The 24,590-nt window shown below is 43.3% G+C and overlaps 1 long non-coding RNA gene across 5 annotated transcripts; it reads left to right on the top strand.

Annotated features, from left to right (window-relative positions):
- The first annotated feature begins 330 nt into the window (after positions 1–330).
- Positions 331–9,546, top strand: LOC114208349 (uncharacterized). Of its 5 annotated transcripts, none has more exons than XR_003609015.2 (6): positions 331–931; positions 1,212–1,467; positions 1,767–1,852; positions 2,233–2,425; positions 7,777–7,874; positions 9,056–9,546. It is a non-coding gene; the product is annotated as an uncharacterized LOC114208349 (long non-coding RNA). The 5 variants fall into 5 exon arrangements; XR_003609012.2 differs by lacking the exon at positions 1,212–1,467 and adding an exon at positions 1,037–1,154 and having other exon boundaries at positions 336–931; XR_003609014.2 differs by lacking the exon at positions 1,212–1,467 and having other exon boundaries at positions 341–931.
- Positions 9,547–24,590: the final 15,044 nt, after the last annotated feature.

Here is a 24,590-nt window from a genome sequence, read left to right as displayed (position 1 = left end):
TAAAACCATATGCACTTCCATAGCAACACTGCAACACAAACATGGTGTAATCTTTGTCCACTGCAGTACACAGCTTGAAAGGTTTAAAAGAAAGAAAGAAAGAAAACCCAAAAAACCAAAAAACCCCCAAAAAACAAAAACGACATCTGTATACAGTTGAACCGAATCCCATGGTAACAAATACAAACATACACTTGGTTCTTTTCTTTAAATGTTTTCTCTTTCCTTTTTAATAGTTTTAGAACAGAACCTGGGTTGCAACACTTGTGACTAAGCAGGGCCCCCATCCGGTGACCGATGAGCCATCGGGGCGGCGCGGGCCTCCTGCGGGACAACGGCTACTGCCCTCCGCGCGAGCGCCAGTCCCCTCCCAGGAGCTCCCGCCGCTGGCGCTAGAGCACGCGGGGACCCCGGGGCCGCGCGCCTGGCCTCGTGGAACCCAGAGCGGCGCTGGCCACCACGCCGGGTCGGGTTCCCGCGGGAGGCCGGGCGCGACCCACCCCGCAGGACGGCGCGTGGCTGTGGGGAAGGGGGGGTGCTGCTGGCCCCTCCCCGCCCGCCCGCTGCCGCGCGGTCCGCCCGTCCCTGCCATCCCCGCGCGCTCCCTCCGCACGCCCAGGCGCAGTGCCCGCCGCGGCCCGTTTCATCCTCCGCACCAGCCTCCCGCGGCGGGATTAGCCACATTTTGTACCAACGAAGGCCTCCACCCTCCGGGAAGACAGCCACTGACCCAAGGTGACACGGCTGGAAAGGAAGAGTGGAGGGACTTGAATCCAGGACTTTTTTTTTCCTTTTACTCTACTTCGCGTGGCCCCTGGCGGCTAGGGTGCGGGGGAACCTATCTGTAGCCCCGTGCGACCTGTGCGGTGACTCCCCGGTTGCGCCTCCAGGGGACCGGCTGGGTTTGGAGGCATCGGCTGCCGTGATGCAGGTAAAGGCGGGTTTGTCTGTCTGCGGTCCCTGCTTTCCCCTCTGCTTCTCTCTCCTCCCCGGAGCCCAGGCTTTTTAAGCGCTTCCTCTGTCCTGACAAATGCAGATGCCTCAGAGATGAAGACATCTCAAGCAACTAGTCAGTTGGGGTTGTGCGGTGACCGGCTCCTGTTCCTATAGGAAGGTCCAGCACTCACTAGCTGAAGGGGGAAGGAATTCACCAGGTAAATGCCATTCTCCGGGCTGCACATTCGCGAACCCGAGAACCTTCTTATGACCAGGTGCTAAAACCTGAAGAAGATGTTCCTTGGCTGCTTCCTCACTGGGCTTGTGCTGAGGTACCCGATGATCTACTGAGGTGGCAGGTAGGAGGTTGAGGGACAGCCAAGTGGTGATAACAAGAAAGCCTGCCACTTCTGGAATACTTCGGAGGTGCCAGGCGCTCTGAGAAGCTCTTCAGAAGATTTCATCCTCACAAACCCAGGAGGCAGTATGATTCTTCTGCTTTAACCCATGAGAGATCCAAAGCTTTCAGAGGTATCTGTCCTGTCCAAGATCCTGCGGTGGCAGAGCCGGGTTCTGCCCAGGGCTGCAGATTCCAGAGCCTGTGACTTCCCCATAGAAGGGGATGGGGACCGCTCATCGGAGACACACAAATAAGAGTGCACAGGGAGACCACATTATTCCTCAGACTCAGGCGAATTTGAACCAGCTTTAAGATATGGGGTGGGGGCGGGGGGACGGAGACATCCCTGCTTCTTGGCCAAATCCAAAGAGGAGATCCAGGGTTTCAGTCAGGAAGGCTCTTTTTTTAATCAATTGTTTTTTGTTTTCAGAACTAAGGTGGAAATGACCCAGTGAGGAAGGAAAATGAGCAAGGCCTGCCCTGGTCACATAATTAAAACATATATGCTGGCCAAAGGTACATCACTCCCCTACCCCTCCCTCCAGTGAGAGAAAGGCCCTTTCTGAACCGGAGGCCTATTAAAGCATTCCACTGGAGAATTCTCTGACCCTTCTGAAGGGACACTGTGAGAACCTTGTTCCTTAGAATGCAGTCACACAAAGGGTTTTGTGCAAATACCGAGCCATGATTCTATAAATGCAAAGAAGCATTAGGGATGGTATGTGAACAAAAGCTGGACAGAGGATGCACGCCCAGATGCTGAAGTTGGCCAGGTTGCAATCTGAATGATCTAATGTTTTCTGGCTCCTTCTTGCTTTGCTTTTCCAATTTGGTTTGAATATTTGCATTACTGTATTATTTTCCCTGTACAATTGCTGTTGTCTGTACACAATTAGGTCATTTTCCTAGTTGGGTGAGGAGACGCTTCAGACGTGAGATGAGCTACAGCTGGTAGCTGGTTCTCTCCCGGGATGTGCGTTTAGATCCCCATCTTGTTGATCCCAAAGACTCTACCTGCACCCAAGATCTGAAAGTTTTAATGTAGGTCATTCAACCAAGTGGAAAGAACCACAGCATCCCTTTGTAATGGTGGGTAAGCACATCTTGTTTCTATAACTTTCGGGTTGATCTGCTGATCTAATTATGCTGTTCCTTGGGCCAAATCTAACCCTGTATCGTAATGCTCCAGACAAAAGGAAGGGCTGTTTCCTGGCGGCCTGTGGCTTCTTAGGTCGGTGGAAGTCTGCTAAAGTAGACCCTGAGCAAGGGAGAAGGAAAGGGAAGTACCACGGTGAAGAGGAAGGGCAAGCTGCCCCCAGACGCGAACCCAGAAATGCACGTAGATGTTCAAGCCAGTACAAGAGGTTGAACTTTGACCTAGGACTTTGAAGAGGGAGAGAAAGGGGGATCCCAGAGGAATGGAGGCTTATTTCGCAGATGAAAGCTGATTTGGGCCATGTTCACAAAGTGCTCTGCAATCCCTCACCGGTGTAAAATCTCACTGATACACATGCCTCTAATCCAGCTTTCTCACCTCTCTGGAATTTGTGGCCCTTTGGGCAAAGCCAGTGCTACCTTTTATGTGTGTGCTACCTTTAAAATAAGGTGGGGCCAAACAAATGGAAAGGACAGGCTGTGATTAAAGTCACCAGGGAAGCCCCCTGACTCTTAAAAGTGCTTTGTAATCAGACATGACCACACTTAGCTCATCGAGTGCTGCATTCTGGCAGGACCATCTTTCTGGCTCAACCTTCTCATGGTTCCTGCTTGCTTCCTCTCCCCATTCCTGAGATCTGAATCTATGACGCTGAACTTGTTTCTCCTCTCTCCTTTCCTTTTTATCCAAATAATTCATTCATCATTTGTTTACTAGATATTTGATCACCTATGTCACATCTGTTCTAGATGCTGGAGTTACAACCAGTAAATAAGGAGTCTCTGCTCTCACAGAGCTCAGTCTAAAGAGGAACACTGACCACAAAGTGTGATAGGCATCATGTGAAGGGAAGCCCACTTCAAGAATTTAGCAGTGACTGAATCAGGAGGCAGCCAAGACTCAAAGAGATGGTTCTCACAGATGGCTGATGGCAAGATTGGAGCTAGAGAGACCATTCAGGAATCGAAGCCTGGCCTCCTGCCACCACTTCCTTCCTAAGGCTATCTAGAGTGCCATAGTCAGTCTTTTTTGGTCTTTTTCATCCAGTTACACAGAGTTCACACAGCCTTCTCCCAAGACTATGCTATTCCCACCTCAGTAAAACTTTCATTTGTCACTAAAGCCAAATATGTGCCCTACCTCCGAGAACTGATGTGCTGATAAACTGAGCTGATAGATGTAAAAGTGCTTTGAGAACTGCACTGCAATACAATTCTAAGTACTAAAGCTACTATCAAAGTAACATTTAGTTTCATCGACAAATCAGCCAAGGGATTAACCACTAGTCAATACCAGGCTCTGTGGGAGTGAAGCTGTCGAAGCTGTCTTCATGGATATAGTATGGCTCCATCCCTAAAGGAATTTATGACAAGCTGATGGTACAAAGGGAAACAGAAAACAAAGTAGGCATTTATGGAGTGCTTGTCATGTTGGTTTCCTTACAGTATCTCAAATAATCCTCACAGTCGTCTAGGATATAGGCATTATTTTCTTCCAGGATGGAAGGCCCTCCCCCAATCCCTGTCTGTTCAAGCACAATACAGCATAGTAGCTAAAAGCCCTGGATCAGGACTCAAACTGCTTGAATTCATATCCAGGCACTGCCAATTGCTTTCTATATGATGGGGAACATTACTCAAATTCTCTATGCTTCAGCTGTAAAATTGAGATGCTAAGAATAGTACCTATCTTATGCTTTCTTGTAAGGATATTGTGACCATACATGTTAAGTACTTGCCACAGTGCTTGGTCCAGAGTAAGCATGAGACCAAAGGTAGGTATTATTATTATTATCCAGCTCCAACACCTTTTTATCTGCAAAACCTTCCCAGATCCCCCATTAGAATTGTTTACCCTTACATCCTAACATCACTGTGGGCATGTCTCTAAGCATATTTTTAAGTGTACCTGGTTATTAGTGTCTAATACAGAAAAACCAATAAAAATGTTGATGGTTGGATAAATGGATGTTTCTGTCTTCCAAAACTATATCACATGTTCATAGAAGGCAGAGTATTGTGTTTCTAGCTCTAAGACAGAACATCTGGATATCCTAGATAAAATATAACAAATATACTTTTAAATGCATAGTCAAACTCTCATGCAAATTAGGGAAATCCTCATCACACACGTGTGTATGCACATGGACTGGGATTCAAAATGGTAAATTGCCACTGAGCTCTGCTGCTTTGGGAAGCCTGTCTATCCCAGTGACTTTGAGGCTTGGTTTTAGGGGCATTATGGGAGACACGAGACCAGGCTTAGTGCCCTCAAAAGATGGAGAGTTGGAACAGAGAATTCTGCATAAAAGTGAGACTCACAAAAGGATACATACTAAATGAAAGAATAGACTAGAAAAAAAGCCTACCTATCTGCAATGAAGAGAAATGAGAAACTTTGTCTGTCTCAGCCTGGACTCATAAGATGTTAAAACACAATCTTTCCCTCACACAAGTGTAGGATTTGAAATTTATACTATCTACATTGTCTGGGAAACTTCAGCTGTAAATTAGTTTAAATTGGCCCTAGGTTGGTAGCATACCAGGGCACCTGGAAGAAGCAGCTCCTTTGTGGAAGGACATTCCACAAGCTTCATAGGAGTCTAACAGATAAAGTCCCAGTGAACATAAGATCACAATTAAAATGATAACCACGCTAGGAAACACACAAGCTACCCTGAGTGAAAACCAGTAGAAACCACAATGAACAGAATTAGACATTATATAACAGTTCTTGTATACCAAATATCAATTGTTTAAAATGTTTAAAGCAAAAGAAAGGGGAAACAAAAACATGAAAAAAGAATAAACAGAATCTAAAAAGACCAGGCAGAATTAAGAAAAAAGCCAAATACTACTTCTGAAAATAGTTAGGATAATTATTAAAATTAGAAACAGGAAGCAAGTACAATAGATACAGATAAAGAGAGAATTAGAGAACTGGAAGATAAATCTGAAGCCATTACTGAAGCAAAAAAGGGGAAGGCAAAGAAATGGGAAACAAGATATTAAAGAGGTCAGGAAGAAAAAAAATAGAAACGTGAGAAAGGCAGTATTTAGAGAAAAGGGGCTAAAATATTTCCAGAATTAAGGGAAAGAAGTAGGCTTGTTTAATCTTTGAATCTATTTTTTTTAAAGATTTATTTATTTATTTGAGAGAGTGAGAATGAGAGAGAGAGAGAGAGAGCACATGAGAGTGGGGAGGGTTAGAGGGAGAAGCAGGCCCCTCGCCGAGCAGGGAGCCCAATGTGGGACTCGATCCCAGGACTCCAGGATCATGACCTGAGCCGAAGGCATCTTTGAATCTAAAGCATCTGGCAAAGTGCCTGGTACATAGTTGATGCCCAATAAATGTTTGTTAAGTTGAACTGACACATGTGCTATAGCATTTGCTTGTCCATTACTTCATACACCTATTTATTTAAAAAATTCACCAGAGATACAGTTGTGAATGAAATAGACAAAATCCTTGTCTTTATTGACCTTGTGTTCTGGATGAAGAAGGCAAATAATAAACAAGTGAACAAACTAATACTCAAGATCCTTTTTGATTATAAGAAGTGATATGAAGAAGTAAAAGGGTTATTTAGTAGATATATCTGGACGAGGATTTCATTGAAGAAGTGAGACCTCAATGATAAAAAGTCAAGTGAAAGAACACATCCTAAGCAAAGAATATAGCAAGTACAAGGGCACTGAATGAGAAATAATGTGGCATTTTCAAGGAAGAGAAAGAAGCCAGTGTGTCTGGAGTTCCATGAGTGACATGGAGAGTGATATGAGATGTGATCTGAGAGGTGGGCAGGAGAAATGGGATTTTTTTTTTTTTTTTTCCTGAGAGCAGTAGGAAGTCATTGGAAGATTTTAAGTGTAGGAAGCAGTGTGCTCTGTTACCTTGGCCACTGTGTGGTGTGGGAATGGACTGTAGTGGGAAAAGAATGGAAGCAAGGAGCCTCATTGGTGATTTCAGTTGTCCAGGCATGAGATGACAGAAACTCAGACCAGGATGATTGCTGTGCATATGGAGAAAATTGTTTGGATTTAGCTATTTTTTGATGTAAAAGGTGAAGGAAAGAAAAGGAGGAATCATGCATAATTCCTATTTTTTGATTGAGCATTTAGGTGAAGGGTAGTGCCATTTTCCAAGATGGAGAAGAGTTCTACTCTTCTCTAACACTTGGGTGGGGGTGAGGTGGGAACATGAAGCAGGAGTTCTGTTTTGGGCATGTTAAGCTTGAGAAGCTTATCAGACATCTAAGTAAACAGCTGTATATAAGAATATGGAGGAGCTCAGGAAAATGAGCCCCAAGTGAAGGAACGGTCATATATTAAGATGTAGGTTTCCTTCAAGATCTTCTTAATAGTGTAGGCTTGGACAGGGGTACACATAGGAGACTGACCACTTCCAGCTGCAGACCCTGTGGGAATAGTCAATGTAGCTCCAGAGTTCAGAAGACTCTGCCTGCCCAGTGTCCAACCCAGAGGGGAGCCTGGAGTCTTCCAGCCCCATCTAAACTCATTGCTTTTGGTAGTGGCTGTAGTTTTAAGCCAGTGTGCAGTCTGAAAGATGCCAAAAGACTGAGTACAGAAACGGTGTGGTGACAATCCTAAGCGGCTCTGGTGTAAGCAAGGGTGGAGAAGTCATCAGATAATCTGGCTCCCACCCACTCCCACCCACCAGCTCAGAGCATTGTATCTAAGAGATCCAAGGGAGTAGAGTCAAGAATATGACGCATCAGGAGGTACAAAGAAAAAGGAGATCCCAGCATGAGGTAATGACTGTAAAGTGCCATAGCCCATTACACAAGCGAAAGTGAAACCTCTGAGGAACAAATAAACAAAGGGTATCATATTGATATAAAAATACAAGAAGCTCACTCTGTGGTTGCTGACACACATCACTGTGGAAACAAAACCATGTCCAAAGTGGCTATGGTTAAACTTGGAACCACATGACAGGAGGTTTAGGAAGTTCCAAAATAATCAAGAATAACTTGAACAAAGTAGCATTCTTCCCCAGGCTTATGGTTTTGAGAGAAGGGATGAGCATTCCTCTGGAGAGGAGGGGCAGAAATTCAAGGGGTCAAAGTGACTCAGGGTTCATTTGAAAGAAGGAAACTACTGCAGCCTTGGAAAAGGCCCATCAGTTGACTGACACTAGTCAGGATTCACTCTCAAGTCCATGAGACTATAGTAGAATGCTTTCCTTCTCAGCACTGCCCCCCCACATATGTATATGTGTATATCCATTCTTACTTAGAAATTTGTCTTTTTTTATTGCTCAGGAAAACCAAGACTATCACTTTAATTCTGTACCTGATCATGTCCACTTTACCTCGGCCACTAGGAAACTCAGAACCAAATGAAGTACATAAAACTTTAGGTAAGCATGTAGCCTGTGTGGCAACTTCATTGTTGCCTTAATCTTGTTTTTATATTCTTATTTTTCTCTCATTCACCATTTTCTGATTTAAAAACAAAAACAAAAACAGCGTTTTTGACCTACAATGTGTTTTGGAATAAAGTAGAATACAAATAAATAAACTTTCTGTCCAAACAAGGCAGCATGAAAAGCAGGCACCTGGTGGTAGTATGCCATCCCAGTGAGCCAAAGAGGTTCTAATTACTGTCTGTTAGACACTCACGTCAGAATCATTAAGTTCATTAGATAGACAGGAATCTTGCTTCAGCCATAAACAAGATGACAAATTAAACATTCATGAACAAAAGAAGGAGGTATTCAAAGTAAGAAGGGCAGAGCCAATAAAAACAATCAAATGCGCAATTCTAATTCCTGTAGGGGGTGATTTCCACCCAGCCCAGGGTAAAGCTTCCAGGAGGAGCTCCTCTGGCCTGCCTGGGTGGTTCTCTTACAGAAACTTGGCTGTGTCCTGGGTATAGCTGGTCCCTCAGCTTTCAACTACTAGGATTGACCACGCTTTTGTCTAGACAAGTGGGTCAAAACCTCTGGAAAGTTTACTTGGCCTGGTTTCTGATTATTTCTTTACATTTTAATAGTTTTTATTCATTTTTTGTTCTTTTTTAAATTACCAAAGTTATTCAACTTTTTTAAATTATAAAGGTAACACAAAGGTAATAAAAATTCAAGTAATATCAAAAAAGGAAAATAAAAAATCAAACTTCCCCTTCTTTACCTCCCATTCCATTGCTTCTCCCCATTCATCAAGAGTAACCAGCAATATCTGTTCAGTATGGATACTTCTGGATCTTGTCTATGCACATTCAGACATATTTACATATGTATACATATACTCATAAAGTTTATGTATAGTTTTGTGTTTTTTTAAAGAATTTTTTATTCACATTATTCTGTCATTTGTTTTTTGCACTCATTAAAATATTGTGGATTCTACTTCTATTACATACATATCAACCACATTTTTTATAATGGTTCCTGAATGAATCATGAATCAGGAAAACTATACCATACTATATTCAGTCTATTAAGGAACATTTACATTGTTTCTAATATTTTGATAGTACAAGTTAATGTCACAATGAACATTCTTATACTTGTTATCTTTTTGCTGTTTTCTTTCTAAGGAGAACTGCTGGATCAAGGGTATGCATGTGTTAAATTTTGATAGACACTGCCAAATTGCCTTCCAGGAAGATTGACCAATTTGCACTTCTACCAACTATGAAAGAGTACCCTTTGTTCACATTCTCATCAACAATGGAGAGTGCCAGTTTTTAAAATTTTGGCAGAACTGATTGACAAGAACACAGTACTTATTTTAATTTGTCTTTGGCCAGTAGTAAGGCTGATCATCATTTTTAGTCCTTTTTACTATGGCTACAATGAAAGACAAAGTTGAAGGTGTGGTTTTGGTTTCTTTTTGATACAGATGACCATCAAAACAGTGATATTTTGAACTATTGATCCCTACGAAGATCCACATGTGAATGTTACACATTTCCATGTCAGGAAAGTCAATCGTAATTGAACTCCTAAGGTCAAATTGTAACTGGTGTTTATTCTTGGATTCATTTAATGGCTTTGGTCCAAAGTATTAAAAGATGTCAGAACTGTATTCTGATAATGTTCTCTTGTACCACCATTATCACACTAACAGTTATATGTAACAGAAACAACTCTGATCAAATTATGGAAAAAGAAACATATTAGACAACTATTGGGATCCCACTATTGAGTTAATTAATGGATGACTGGGTCCCAGGAACACCATGGTGATCTCAGAGCAGGCATGGTATGGCTAGAAGGTCACCTCCAAACAGCAAATGTTTTAAGTTTCTAGATCTCTGTGCTCAAGCCTAATTCTCTTTTTTCTTTCTCCTTTCCTTTCCTTTTCTTTTTCTTTCTTTCTTTCCTTCTTTCTCTTTCTTTCTTTTCTTTTCTCTTTCTTTCTTTCTTTCTTTCTTTCTTTCTTTCTCTCTCTCTCTCTCTTTCTTTCTTTTTCTTTCATCTTTTTCTTTTCTTTTGTTTTTTTTCTTTCTTTCCCTCCCTTCCTCCCTTCCTGCCTTCCTTCCTTCCCTTTCGAGAGAGCGTGTGAGCAGGGGAAGGGGCAGAGGGAGAGAGAGAATCTCAAGCAGGGCTCTATGCTCAGCACGGAGCCTGATGTGGGGCTCGATCTTATGACCCCAAGATCATAATCTGAGCCAAAATCAAGAGTCAGATGCTTAACTGACTGAGCCACCCAGGCACCCTCCCCCAAGAGTCTAATTCTAGGAAGAAAACATTTTATTGGTTTAACTTGGGCCTCAAGGGAGGGCAGACTCTTAATTACAGTCCCCATGGATGACAGACTGAATCCAACAGGAAAGAGATCCTTCTTCAAAAGGAAATGAAGTACCCTTAGGAAGTGAAATGGATGCTCCTTAGCTAAAAAACAAACAAAACTATCCCCTACACTCAACTTTATAATCGCCACTTCTTCTCTTCCCCTCATAAACCTGCCCAGTCCCCACAGTCATACAGATAATCTGACAGACAGCATGCTCCTCACATCCAAAAGGGGAGCTTATGCGGCGGAAAAATGGAGACCATCCTATTCGTTACATTTTGTGCAATGCTTGTTCAAGAACCTTCCACTTTTCCAGCCCTGGGATTAAAATATTTAAGTCTTAGAATAAGAACAATAATCCTGAGGTGTTTTTTTTTTTTTTTTAAGATTTTATTTATTTATTTGTCAGAGAAAGAGAGAAAGAGCACAAGCAGGGGTAGTGGCAGGCAGAGGAAGAAGCAGGCTCCCTGCAGGGAACTCGATGCAGGGCTGGATCCCAGGACCCTGGGATCATGACCTGAGCTGAAGGCAGATGCTTAACCAAGCCACCCAGGCCTCCCCTGAGAGGTTTTAATATTGGTCTTCACTCATTCTCCCTTCTCCTTGGTTATCCTTAAATGCACAGAAATTGTTTATTCATTTATTCATCCATGCAACCACTATTTATAGAGAGCAACCTTCTGCTAGACATTGTTGTAGGTTCTGAGGGAACAGCAATGAAATAGAAAGACATGGTCTCTGTCTTGGTAATAGATAAGGCTGGAAAGAGTAAGCAAGGTTGGAATTTGGACTTTGGATTTTATCTGAAAAGCAACAGAAAGTTACTCAAAGGTTTTGGGCAGGCAAGAAACATGATCAGATTATACTTTAGATAACACCATTCTAAACGGACAGACAGACAGAGTGGACTCCAAGGGTCAAGAACAGAAGCCAAGAGACCAGACAGAGGATCAATGAGGTAGCTAGAAAAGATGGTAGCCTGGACTAGTTTGGTGGCCAAAGAATACAGAGATATGCACAGAATGAAGAGATATTTAGGAGGTAGAATGAACAGGATTAGATGATTAAAATGTTATAGGAAAGAGACAAATATAACTGGTATTTCTGGTATGAGCAACTGGATGACTGGTGATGACAATGGGTAGCCCAGGAGGAGCTGGTTAGAGGCAGGTGGAGAAAAGGATAAATTAGCTGTGGGTCACACTGAGTACATGTGATTCGCATTTCAAGTTAGGTGTCTGGTCTAAGTTCAGTAGAGATATTCAGAATATGGAGTTATCAAGGGACATGAAGCCAAGGAGTTGGAAGACTCTGCCCAAGGAGAAGGTGTAAATTGAACACAGAGGGTCACCAACATTGGACTCATAGTTTAAAGAAGAAACCCTAGAGTATTCTGCCTCAAGAATTATAACTTCTGTATCCTGTGGAAGTCCACATCAAGTCTTCTCCATCGCAGTTTATTCTATAGACTGTAACAACAGCCAGCTCCTTCATCTCAGATTAATGACTTAGGCAACAGTCCTGGTGGATCCGCCATTTGCTTCAGCTTGGAGAAAGATTCCCAACTAGTTCTGTTCTGTTCCATCTTGTTTGCAGAAAGAGGTGTTCCTCATCATGCCCATCTTCTCACACGAATTGTCCAGGCAGGTCCCCCACCTTTGGTTCAAGCCATTGGACCCCGGGCTATACAGGCTATGGATTGGTGGTGAGGTGAGCCCAGCCCTGACTGAGGCCCTGCCTTCTACTCTGTTCTTTTGTCCTCATGGCAGATTTGAGGATGGCATTTCCTCCACACAGTGTGGTCCCAGTTGCCCCTCTCCCTCACTTCAGTGCTAGGTTAGCCAGTCACTGGATATGGAAAAACTGTGCATTTGCTGGATCCTTTGGGTCTTTGTTTCTGTTTCTGTCTGAGGTCCCAAAAAGAGAGATGAAGAGAAAAGAAATACACAGGAAGCACATTAGTAGGCTGAGCTAGGACTGTGCTACACTTTCAGATGACAGCTTCCCTACAAACAGATGATTCAGGGATCAAGCTGGAGTTCTTAATACTGCCAGGAGAGACCCAGAAGGCTGGGAATAGGGCGAAAGATCAGACACCTAAGTTGTTGAAAACCACACAGAGTTTTGGTAAATATATGCACAATTTAAAAAACTTTTTTGCGGGGCGCCTGGGTGGCTCAGTCGTTGGGCGTCTGCCTTCGGCTCGGGTCATGATCCCGGGGTCCTGGGATCGAGCCCTGCATCAGGCTCCCTGCTCAGCGGGAAGCCTGCTTCCTCCTCTCCCGCCTCCCCTGCTCGTGTTCCCTCTCTCACTGTGTCTCTCTCTGTCAAATAAATAAATCTTTAAAACAAATTTTTTTTTTTGCAAAAATATAGGTGTCTCCAGTTTAGCCCTCCCTGCTAATCCAAGGAATTGCTTGAGCCTCGTGGCCTAGTCCATGATCCTGGCTCTGACTGAGGCTGCCCATGAAGGCCTCAGTGAATTCCTCTTGGAGCCTCCAGACTTCCTTGGCTGGTAACTTGTTCCTCTTGGGACAGTTTTGCCTGAGTTGAACGGCCTGGCCCCCAGCTGTGTGCCGGCCCTCTCTCCGGTAAGAGGAAACGCTTTCAGTTTAGTCCATTAACACAAACATTCAAAAGCAAACATTCAAAAGCCACAGCTCATGTTCATATAAATAAAACAGGATTGAGGAAAGCTGCACCCCAAGAAACCAAAGGGGCATTTAAAAAACTGCCCTTGCCTTCCAAGTAGGCAAGCCGGCAGCAAAGCCACAGCGATCCCAAAGGCTTGTGTGCCTGGTAGAGCTGGGTGGCGGAGGCCACAGACCTTTGAAGAGGAAATGCCATCCCCGGGACAGGCAGGCAGCCAGCCCCTGAGTCCTCAAAGTACCAGAGAGGAGCAGAAAGCAGTGAAGGAGAAGGGGGAGAGCAGTGAGGAAGTGAACAAGGGGAGGAGGGAACAGAGCAAATAAATGGGGAGACTCTTCCCGACTAGGGTCCCCACACCCAGACCAAAGAGTCACTAGACAGAGCAATTCACTGTGCCCCTGAGACCAAGCCTGGGCATCGAGAGTCCTGGGCGGCGGGCACAGCCCAGGGTGACTAAGGCTTTGAGGAGGGGAGTGTGTCGCAGCTGAGGGGTGGAGAGGGGTGGTGGTGTCTGGGCTGAGAGATGCCTTCTCTTTGAACGCTTCAGAGGAAATTAACTTTACAAGGTGCCTCCCTGTCTCCTAGAGTTATTAAAAGAAAGGAGGGAGCAAAGAAGAAATGGAAAAACGGTAATACCTCAGGAAGGGCTATGTGATCCTAAGAGAAGGAAATGAGAGGAAGATTAAGTGACAAATGTGCAACTTACCCTCAGGGAGGAAGAACTCTGAATGTGACTTTGTGCAAATGGAAAAGAAACACAACAACCAATGTGGCAAAGGGCAAAATGTGCCCATGCGTGCCCACGCACGCACGCGCACACACACACACACCTCCAGCTTTGAATATCTAGAGATAAATGACTAAATGCTGTAAGACTCCAAGAGTCTGTCAGTAATCCTGTCTCAAGAAGGCAGCACTGAATGCTAAAGGAATGGCAGCGAGTGGGGGAGTTGGTGTAAATCATGGGGTCACCAGAAGGTATAAATCTGGGAACCTTTGCAAGTCTTAACAGTGGGGCTAGTAGATGGATAAGCTAGGCACTGACTGCTCTTTTGTTGAAGAAAAAAAAAAAACACTACATCTAAAAACTCTTAAAAAAACCCCAAAAAACCAAGGAAGCCAACTGAAGCCATCTATTTCACAAGGTAGGAAGCCAGGTGTTTTCCTGCGTGTTAAAAAACCAGGATTTAAATTTTTAAAACCCTCCTGCCTGACAATAATCCTCAGATCAGATGAAGCTACCCTCGCCCAACTCTGGTAAGCCCTGCCAGTGTTTGAAAGCACAATCCTTAGAAGCCTGTGCCTGCCCAGACACATGCATCCAGTAACTTCTTAGATTCAAAACTGCGTTCAGGTAGAATGGCAAATCCCAGGTTGAAAAAAAAAAAAAATTGGGAGAGAAACAACCCATCTATCGCTTCTTCTCTGTCTCTGCACTCCTAAGTCCTTTAGTCCCTCAAAGTCACTTAGGATGGCAAGTCTAGAAGGACTTTGATGCCTCTAGAGGTGACACTCAGGGTGAGTGGCCTCCTCATGCAGGAGATACCCCTGGGCCTTCCAGATTGCACTGTGTTTAGCCCACTGGTGAAGGAAACAACTCTAGGTGGTTTCTGCTGGCTCCTTCATCAAAGCGGCTCCTTGAACCTCTCAAAGCTCCACTCCTTCCAACATGGAAGCCCTAAGAGGGTTAGGAATTGTCTTCACCAAATTAACAGAGTATCCTGATTGATGTACTTTAGGACAGAAACTAACCAAAGCAAAGTATACAAGGTCATGATGGATAGCTCCATTCTTCATGGGCTAATTTTTATTTTCAATTTTTCTTATTATTTTGTGTATCAATAGATTTAGAAACAATTATAGCCAGGGTATACTGAATGTTTACCATGTGCCAGATGCTACATATATATCTTGTATAATTCTTATAAGCCTGAAATGGGTACCATATTGTTTCCTTGGTTAACTGAGGCTCAAAGAGGCTATATAGCTTGTGAGAGGTTATACAACTAGTAAATCATAGAGTCATAGTTTGAACTCAGTTCTATTTAATACCCCAACCAGTTCCTTTAATCACTATACTAGACTGGCTCCAGGGGCAAAGATAGTTTTATTTCTGTAGCAGGGAGAAACCAGTAAGAAATTCCATGGTGAGACCTTTGACTAGTATAACTCAATGTTCTGCCTCTGATATTGAACAGCAAGGACATTGGGTAGGCAAGGCTAGGATACTGTATTAAACAAGTCGAATAATCTAAATACCTTTTTATTGCTCATTAATCTATGTTAAATCCATTAATGTTTTCAGTCTACATAAATCTCTTGGATACTAAGTTCTATAACTTTATCATTTTATTCATTCACTATATTTTTGTCTCCTGAAACTACTTTTGTTAAGTTTCAAGGGAAGCCCTCATGCTCTAGTATTCCCAGATTTATTTAAAATATTTTATTTATTTGAGAGTGAGCGAGCGAGAGAGAGAGGTAGTGAGAGTGAGAGCGCACAAGCAAGGGTGAGGGGCAGAGGGAGAGGAAGAAGCAGACTCCCCACTGAGCAGGGAGCCTAACATGGGGCTCAGTCCTAGGACCCTGGGATCATGACCTGAGCCGAAGGCAGATGCTCAGTGGACTGAGCCACCCAGGCGCCCTAGTATTCCCAGATTTAATAAAATTGCTGATAGAATCAAGATAAAAAAAAAAAATCTCAAAAGACTGGAATGAAAAGGAGTAAGAAAAAATTATAAATCATGAACTGTGGTTCCATCAGTCAGCCTGTTGACTACGGAATGATGGTTAAAAAAGAAGATGGACACTGTCACTCAGTGGTCAGCCACAGGATGTGGTAATCTCAGGCTGCCTGAAGAGAAACATGAGGTCCAGGACAAAGGGTAGGATTACTCTGGTTTAGTCTTCACTGCATGTATAGTAAGTCATGTTCTAGACACAGGTTTAATAACAACAAAGACATCTGAGTGTTAAACAAGAATGATGAGAAAATGAGAGTGATTCAAAACCACATTCCATGAGTGTGAGTGTATGTACGTGTATTGGTCGTGTTGAGGAAGAAGTGGAGGGGGGCAGAGTAACTGACATGAACATTTGAAGGTGGGGAGTGGATTCAGAGGGAAGAACTGGAACCAAATGGAAAGAAATTGCAAAGGGATGATTTTGGTGCAGGGTAAGGGAGAATTTTCTAACTCTCAGAACTGCTAAAATAGAATGTGCCACCTCAAATGGTGATAAGCTTCCCATCTGTGGGGGTATTCAAATTGAGGCTGAATGACCATTTGTGAGAGATGCTGTTGAGGGAATTCTGACATTGGAGGTGGGTGAGGGTGCGGAAGTGACTCCATGATCTTCAGGATCCCTCCCAGTTACCAGATGCCACACTTAGTATCTCTCACCATCTGGGCAATCCCTAAAAAAGCTATTAATCTCTCAAAGCTTCAATTTCCCCTTTAGTAAAAGCATTACATAAAACCTGTGAAATCACAAGTTTGATGTGAAAGTGCTAGTTATATTTTACTAGGATTCATCACAATAATTATATTTATGAAAATAAAAAATATTCATGAATCACCTAAAAATCACCTTGCTTACCTCCTGAGGCACCTTGGAAGGCCCTGGACTAGCTGATCTCTATGATCCTTTTGGGTGTCAGATGCCAAGATTCTATGGTTCTGCAGACTTGACATGTTGGAGGTGATCAGAGAGGAGAGCTGTTTGGAAAAGATGACAAGACCACTAACAGGAGGTGCTCATTTAAACTTCCTCACATTCTCTCTATCATCACTTGGGCAATTGTTACTGCTGCAGTTGCAAACGAGAATAAAGGAAGCATGCCAGAAGGACTGCAGAATGACAGGAAAATGTTACTAGGATCACCTCTCAACTCCACTTCTAGTTTGATTCTCAGGCTCGCTTCCCCTATGTCACCATATATGGGTACGCATCCCCATGTAAGTTAGCCCAATGAGGAAGAGAGATGGAGTTCCAGCATTCTTAGTGAAAATCCAGAGGCTCACTCTGGTATGGATTGACATGCCCATTCCTGAACCAAATTACTTCGGCTGAGAGGGTGGAATGGGGAGAGGGGTATCAATCTCAGCCAAACCATACAGCTGAGAATGAGGAGAAGTAGCTCTCAAAGGAAATATGGAGTATTAGATAGGACTAAGCAATGTTGGATAGTCCAAGCTCTGGCCACCTAACATCATCCCACAGCTTCCAAACATACAGGCCACATTCCCTTCCCAAAGGGAGATAATATAAAAGCTCATCCAGTTACTAAAGCTAGATCCAAGTCCAATATTTAAGTCAATGTGCAAATCATGTCAAGTAACTCTTCATGGTTCAGTGATCTGTGGGTAAATAGTAAGTTTAACCACACCCTATATATAATAGGAAAGAGAAAACAGAACTGCAATAAAAATTTCAAATAGCAGAGGGGAGAATGTGAAACATCCGGTGGCCATCAGTCCTCACACATATTACAATCTTTTTGGGCAGAGATGGCAAAGACTCCCTATCTTGCAGTGAAGTGAAGGTCTGGGGTTGCCTCAAGTTCACTCTCCAAGAGGATCTCCCTTGTCCAACCTCTTTAGAGGACCATACAGCTTTAGCAGCCACTGCTGGTTGGTTTAACACTAGAGTGTATGAGTGGTGGGGGATGGGGCTCTGAGGACTGATTTAGGGGTTGGGCAATCATTTTGGTCATTGGGGATTTCTCTGTGATATAAATCCCTCATGACTTTTTTTTTTTAAGGATTTTATTTATTTGAGAGTGAGCGAGAGAGAGAGAGAGAGAGAGAGAAAGAGAGAACGAGTGGGGGAGGAGCAGAGGGAGCAGCCGATTCCCTGCAGAGCAGGGAGCCGGATGTGGGACTGGATCCCAGGCCCCTGGGATCGTGACCCGAGCCGAAGGCAGACGCTTAACTGACTGAGCCACCCAGGCAACCCCCTCATGACTTTAGTTGGCTCCCATCTGTGTGTTTTTGGTTGTGATGTTTATGTGTCAACTTGACTGGGCCAGGTAGTGCCCAGATATTTGGGCAAACATTATTCTAGATGTTTCTGTGATGATATTTTAGATGAGATTAACATTTAAATTAGAAGACTGAGGAAAGTAGATTGCTCTCCCAAATGTAGGTGGGTCGCAGCCAATCAAATGAAGGCCTGAAAAGAACAAAAAGGCTGACCCTTCCCAGAGTAAGAATTCCTCTTCCTGACCACCTTTGAACTAGGACATTCCTTCAGACTTGAACTGAAACATTAGCTCTCCTGGGTTCCTAGCTTGCTGTCTCACCTTGCAGATCTAGAATTGTCAGACTCTAAAATCACATGAGCCAATTCCATATAATAAATCTATTTCGAACTGGAGGGTATTATGCTGAGTGAAATAAGTCAATCAGAGAAAGACAATTATCATATGGTTTCCCTCATTTGTGGAACATAAGAAACAGGGCAGAGGACTGTAGGGAAGGGAGGGAAAACAGAATGGGAAGTCATCAGAGAGGGAGAAAACCCATGAGAGACTCTTAACTATGGAAACAAACTGAGGATTGCTCGAGGGGAAGTGGATGGGATGATGGGATAATTGGGTGATGGGCATGAAGGAGAGCACGTGATGTGATGACCAATGGGTGCTATATACAACTGATAAATTACTGAACACTACACCTGAAATTAATGATGTACCATAAGTTGGCTAACTGAATTTAAATAAAAATGAAAGAATTTTTAAAAAGACAAGAAAAAAATATTAAATTTCTCTTTCTGTATATAAACCCTTTTGGTTCTGGTTAGAGAACCCTGATTAATACACTGGTCAATTCCGTGGGTTAGTAATAAAAGTAGAGATCTAGTTGATTATAATAGCTTTTCATTTAGAGTACGGGTTTGGGATGGTTATAATTAAGGGCTTCTGCTTCCATATTGGCCTCCGTCTGGGGGCAATACAAAGCAATGACCTAGAGAGGGGAGGAAGAGCCCCTTTCCCAGAGGGCTGCACACCAGCTGCATCTTTTCAAAAGGCACGGATGTCCCTTTGGACAGGTTGGAAGGGTATAACAAGAGGATTCTAGAAGAGGCTTGGGAGATCCCACTTATTCCAGGTCCTAATCTTTCCCTTCTCCCTTATTTTGCTCAAACTAACAACTGTAGGAGGGAATCTGGCTTTTCCATTCAGTCGAAGATCCCAAACTACTGCCTCTACTTGGGACTACCCATCACAAGCAGAAAGCATTTCTTATAGCAAGGCTCTATTTTATGCTTTCTTGTTTTTTAGAGGCATTAGTTTCAAGGTAAATCTCTCTTACAAGATTTACAAAGGCTTCACCTTATAATCAATCCATCCTACAGCCTGAACTTTTGTCCAAGTCTCTTAATTTGGCACCCCAGGGAGACATATGAACTGAAGGTCCCAATATACATTAGACAATGGAAAAACCAACTATTCCAGTACCACAAAGCAAGAATTGCTAATGGTCAACTATAGTACTTGTCCTCCAACACCCATTTAATTCTCCTCCTCAGAGGAGGTCCACAAGTTTTAGTCAATCACATTGCCACCCAGTGTCAAAACTTTCTTTGGTTTCCTTGTAAGCAGGTGTGGCCACAAGGCCAAGTTCTATAAATGGGATGTCACAGAAGTGCTGTGTGCAACTGCCATAAAATGTCCTTAAAGGGAAAGTTAAGATTATTTTTCCTTTATGGACAAATGTTGTCCCTACCAACTAGACACTCTAGTCTAGGACAGAGGCTCTCCTCACGATCTTGATTCAGCCAATTCCATAATCAAGGGCCTATAACTTGCCACACTTCATTTCCTGGTTTCAAATTCTGATATAGTTGACAGAAAATCCAACCTACAAATACTTGAATAAGGAAAAAGAAAGGAATGTATTGGCCAGTGCAACTGAACACTCCACGGGGATATATGGCTTGGCTTCAGGCTGGCTCTCCTTACAGTAGCAAAACAGGCTAACCCACTTTCAGCCTTACATTTTTACAGCAGGGGAGAGTCCATGCCCTGCCTGTTTTGTAGTTCCCTCAGAATGCACCAGCTTAGGCCACCTGCACAGTTGGAACCAAACATGTGGTCAGAGGAGTGGGATACTCTGATCTGTTTAGGCTGATGAAAACCCACCCAGGAGCTAGGGTTGGGCTTAATCCCATCCAAACCAGATGGCTGAGAACAAAGAGGAGCTGGTAGTTTCCCAGAGGAACTCAAGGCATGGTTACCAGAAAGAAGGGGGATGCCTGTCAGGGAGCAAACAACAGATTTTTACTATACCTTTTAATATAATCCACACTTGTACCATCACTTGGCCTCAGCTTTCTAGATTCCTTACTACTCTTTGGAGAACGACAAAATGGGACTGTAGGAGATTTCAGATGATAATGAAGTACTTCTGGGTGGGCTACATTACAGAATTCCAAATCAAGTACTTTTTGATGTGTGATATAAGCTGAGAAATAACTTGCTTATCCTCTCACTGCTAAGGGGCACCCAAGTTTGGTAGGAAAGAGAATCTGATTGCTTAGAAAGAAAACCAAGCCAAATCTCACAACTGCTCCCCTTGCCACTTAGAAAGTGAGAAAAGAACCTCTGGATCATGTTCTCCCTTTGACTGTCCACACACAGGTCAGCCACAAACAGTGGCTTCCTTCTTACAGAGTCCCATGAATTCATTCCCGGGGAGACCGGATGCCGGCTCCCACTTGGCTCTCCTCAGCACCTCGTTTTCCATTTCTAATGCTTAGAAGTTTTGTTTGTGAGGGTCCAACTGTGGCAGAAACTATTTACAGGCTTCTAAGCTGCACTAGCGGCAGAGGCCAAAGACGTTGGCCGAACAACTGACCAACCTTTCCAGGGAGAGATCTGAAGCAGAGGGTGTGAAAAAACACCTTCCAATCTGTCAGGAACATGGAAAATGCTGTCTCTTCTGTGTTGGCGGGGGCCCAAAAGCACAGCATCCCAGCACCTGGTTAACCAGCCACCGAAACTTCAAAAGAGGTTGGACCCTACTGTTTTTCTTTAGGAACACAGAGCAGCGGTCAAGAGTAGGACCACAGGGCTTCTAGTTTTCTAGGAAAACTAAGAAGTTACTGGGCATTTGGGACTGTCTTTGCACCACGGATTTATACCATATGGACTTAAACTAGAATCAACTGTTCAAGGAGCCAAAAGGAATCATGATACCAAGAGGTGGTGTGTGACGGTCTCTTCTCACAGTAGAAATAACTGAGTGCTTAACAGAAACCTGGGAGAAGGGAGGTCTTTCTGAAGTTAAGAGCAAAACCACCATTCGAGAGTCCCTGCATGACATACCCCAGGGAGATAGAAAATTCCCCCTTTAAAAATCAAGTGGTTTAATGTACTTCTCTCCTTGGTTATATAGTTTCAAGCATGAGAAGTGGCTTGAGTTCTATGGAATTAAGAATGAAAACTCACATTTCCCTGTTTACAAGGCCTTTCATTTGTCTGCTCTGGTCTTTTCATGGGTTTCCTCCTACCATCCCATTTCCACTTCCGAAGCCATTCCCGATTCCCAACAGGTCCTGAAATGATACTTCCTCCCATGGGTTGTCCTAACTACACCCCAGCCTGACCCCCCCCCCCAAGCCTGTCCTGTCCAGAGGCAAAGCTTAATCGCTCTCAGCTGGAGTCCCCAGCATGCCTAGCACATGTCCCTTCTGCAACATGACAATCATTAACAGTTGTCTTTGCATCCTTATGTCCTTTCCCTGTGGGCCCTTTCCCCGTGGGCCGTATCCCAAGGAGTCCTGGAGAGCCATGTGCCCTGAGGTCTGTTGCAACTGCTTCGAGCAGTGCTCAAATTGGCAGTACACAATTCATAATGGCCAGCAAAACAGACTTGAGGCTAATACCCTGGAATCCACTGAAAGAAACTGGCATAAGCATTAACAGCTGCTTTCAAACCAACTGAAGTGACTGAAGTTTTTATGCCCAAACCAGCGAAATATGTGAGTACTATGGATGAAATGCCCAGAGAGGAACAAAACATATTAGGAGAAACTCAGCCTGCTGTCCATCATCGAAGAGAAAAAACTCCAAGCAAAGCAGTTTCACAAATTATGAAGAAACTGACCTTTTCCAAAAAACGACCAGACCAAGCTCACTCCGGAGGTTATATAGCCTAAAGGTTAACAACATGACCTCTGAAGCCCAACTGGCCTTGGTTTGAATCCAGGTTCACCTCTTTACTCTCCGTGTGACCGACCCGTGGCTCAGTTTCTCTGCCCATATCCTACAAAAGGGGGATGATGGTACTGCACTCAGGGGACTCTCGAGCCCACATTTTAACATCTCTGAAATCTTTAGTTGTGAAATAGCTTTTGGCCAGGCCACAGTCACGAGGTAGTTTTCACTGCTTGTACATACATGGACTCGGTGGCTGTTTCTGGTGGCACGAGTGGATAACTGCAGCCTTTCAGTATTTGGGTCCACAAATCACTGTCCTGATTGCTGGGAAGCTCTCAGAATGCCTTACCCAGTAATTTCACTTAGGTTTTTCTTTTTATATGAGCACAGAGTGATACAAAAACTTGTCTCAATACCCTATTACATCAGTTCTACACTATTATTTCATATTTTACCATCTCAAGTCAGGATGTGACACAATTAAGCTGTTTTTCGTTCCTGGAGGTATACAAAATAGTGTGTCTTACAAATCGACGGAGTGTTAGATTTGTTGAAATAAAATGACTAAAAGAGCTCTCTAAGTATAAACAGTCTAAATTGAGTTTTTAAAAAGCATTGTATCATTAGTGTAACTGGCAGCCATCTTTTCTTTCTTAGTGTTACATAAAATACACATCGTGTCATTAACGACATTTTAGGTTCAAAAAAACACAGCAGTACCTACCTCACAGGATTGTGAGGATTCAGTGACTGATAGTTATGTTTACAATGGTGCCTAGATCATGCTAAGTTCTAGGTTTTTAGCTATTAATATTATCCTATCAGTCAGGGATTTTGCCACAGATTGAAGGAGATCAATCTATAAAAATTAAAACTTTTTATAAAATCTTTTGATCTAGAGAGGTTTCCTACTCCTCCCACCTCATCTCAACACCCAACCTTCACTGAGGGCTTACGTCATGCCAGTAACTGTGCTTCCGTTCTCATGCAAGTATCAACCATAGATTTGGCCCTTTAAGACGAGAAGAATTTCACCAATAATTATATAGACAGGAAGAAAGATAATGCCAGGTACAAAGAGGAATCAAGAGAAGGAAAATATTCAAGCTCCATTATTTACCATTTAGCAATTTGGCCTAAGAATAAGCTTTAAGCTCTATGCTTGGGTTTTTCACCTGTAAAATGGATTTAAGGTAAATCCTGTCAGTGATGCTGCCGACATGACCATTTCCATTCCCCACCTAACCCCTGTTCACAAGTGGCAAGTGGGCTCAAATTCTTAACTCTTGGTGGAGCTGAGGAATACGAGAGGGGAGGTGAAGCTGGGGAAAGAAACGGCAGGCTGTCTCAGGAAGTGGGGAAGCAGGGGGTGGGTTAATTTCAGATAAGGATGATGAAACAGGCATCACCTACCCAGGAGATTGCTGGACTCACCCTGTTATCCTAGAAGTACAAGTCAGATATAGGACTGACTCAGATTTGTCCCATCGACATTTCAGCCTGAGTGACATCTGCCACCATGTGGTGCCAAACTACAGAATGGACTTGGGACTCTACGGTTAGATGCTCGGAATTCCTGGACAGTTAGTTGCACCAACGCAGCCTGTCCTATCTTTCAGCCTGCAACAATGCAAACCCATTTCACGTTACTGCATTTTTTTGTTTTGTACCCCACTTACTGCAGGGCTTTACTCTCACATCTACTTCACTAGACTGTTGTGAGAAATCTTAAATGTTGATCCAAGTACATAAAGTGCTTGGAATAATGCTTGGTATTTTGTAAGCTATTAATACATGTTAGCTATTACTCTTATTATTAGTATGATGTTAAACACATTTAATAACCGGTATGGCATTAGCATCAGACAATCAGGAGACACATCCAGGGTGAACATTAACTATTACTTCTATATGCGGGGATCACAACTATTACTGCTCAAGCCAGGTCTCAGAGAATAGGTAGAATACGTTCATGGAGAGACAATGCATCAGAAGAAAGGCACAGAAGGGCAAAAAAACCTGGAATGTCCATAAAACTTTTATGTTGTTTCGTGACTGAGGCAAAGGGTTGGAAAAAGAAAGAAAGGGGGGGAAGGGGGGGAGGGAGGAAGGGAAGGGAGAGAGACAGAGAGAGAGAGACACCGAGGGAGGAGGCTGTAAAACTAGGAGGTTGGGGCCAAGTCATAAAGGGTAAGGGTCTTGGTACTTTATTCAGCAAAAAAGAAAACTGGCAATAGATTTGTATAGTAGCTCATCAAAGGCTAAAGGATGCATTCAGTTATGAAGTTCAAAATGAGCGCAGTCACCACACTCCAATATGGGAAATGTTTACATTATAGGTCTTTTTAAAGAACATGCGCACACATACTTTAGATAGCTTTCACCGACCAAAGTTGAAAGAAAACACTTTGTAGTGAAGTAAGATCGCCCCAAATTTATTTAAGGGTCTATTTTTATTTAAGTAGTGTTCAGTTTTTAAAGTATTTTCCTCCAGTACAACTCTAATTTCAATATCAAAATT

Source organism: Eumetopias jubatus, unplaced genomic scaffold (genome assembly GCF_037043125.1).
Source record: "Eumetopias jubatus isolate StellerSeaLion01/CBP00866 unplaced genomic scaffold, mEumJub1_p1.0 scaffold_4, whole genome shotgun sequence".
NCBI lineage: Eukaryota > Metazoa > Chordata > Mammalia > Carnivora > Otariidae > Eumetopias > Eumetopias jubatus.
Note: the sequence above shows the minus strand (reverse complement) of the source record. Positions and strands in the feature narration are given on the sequence as shown.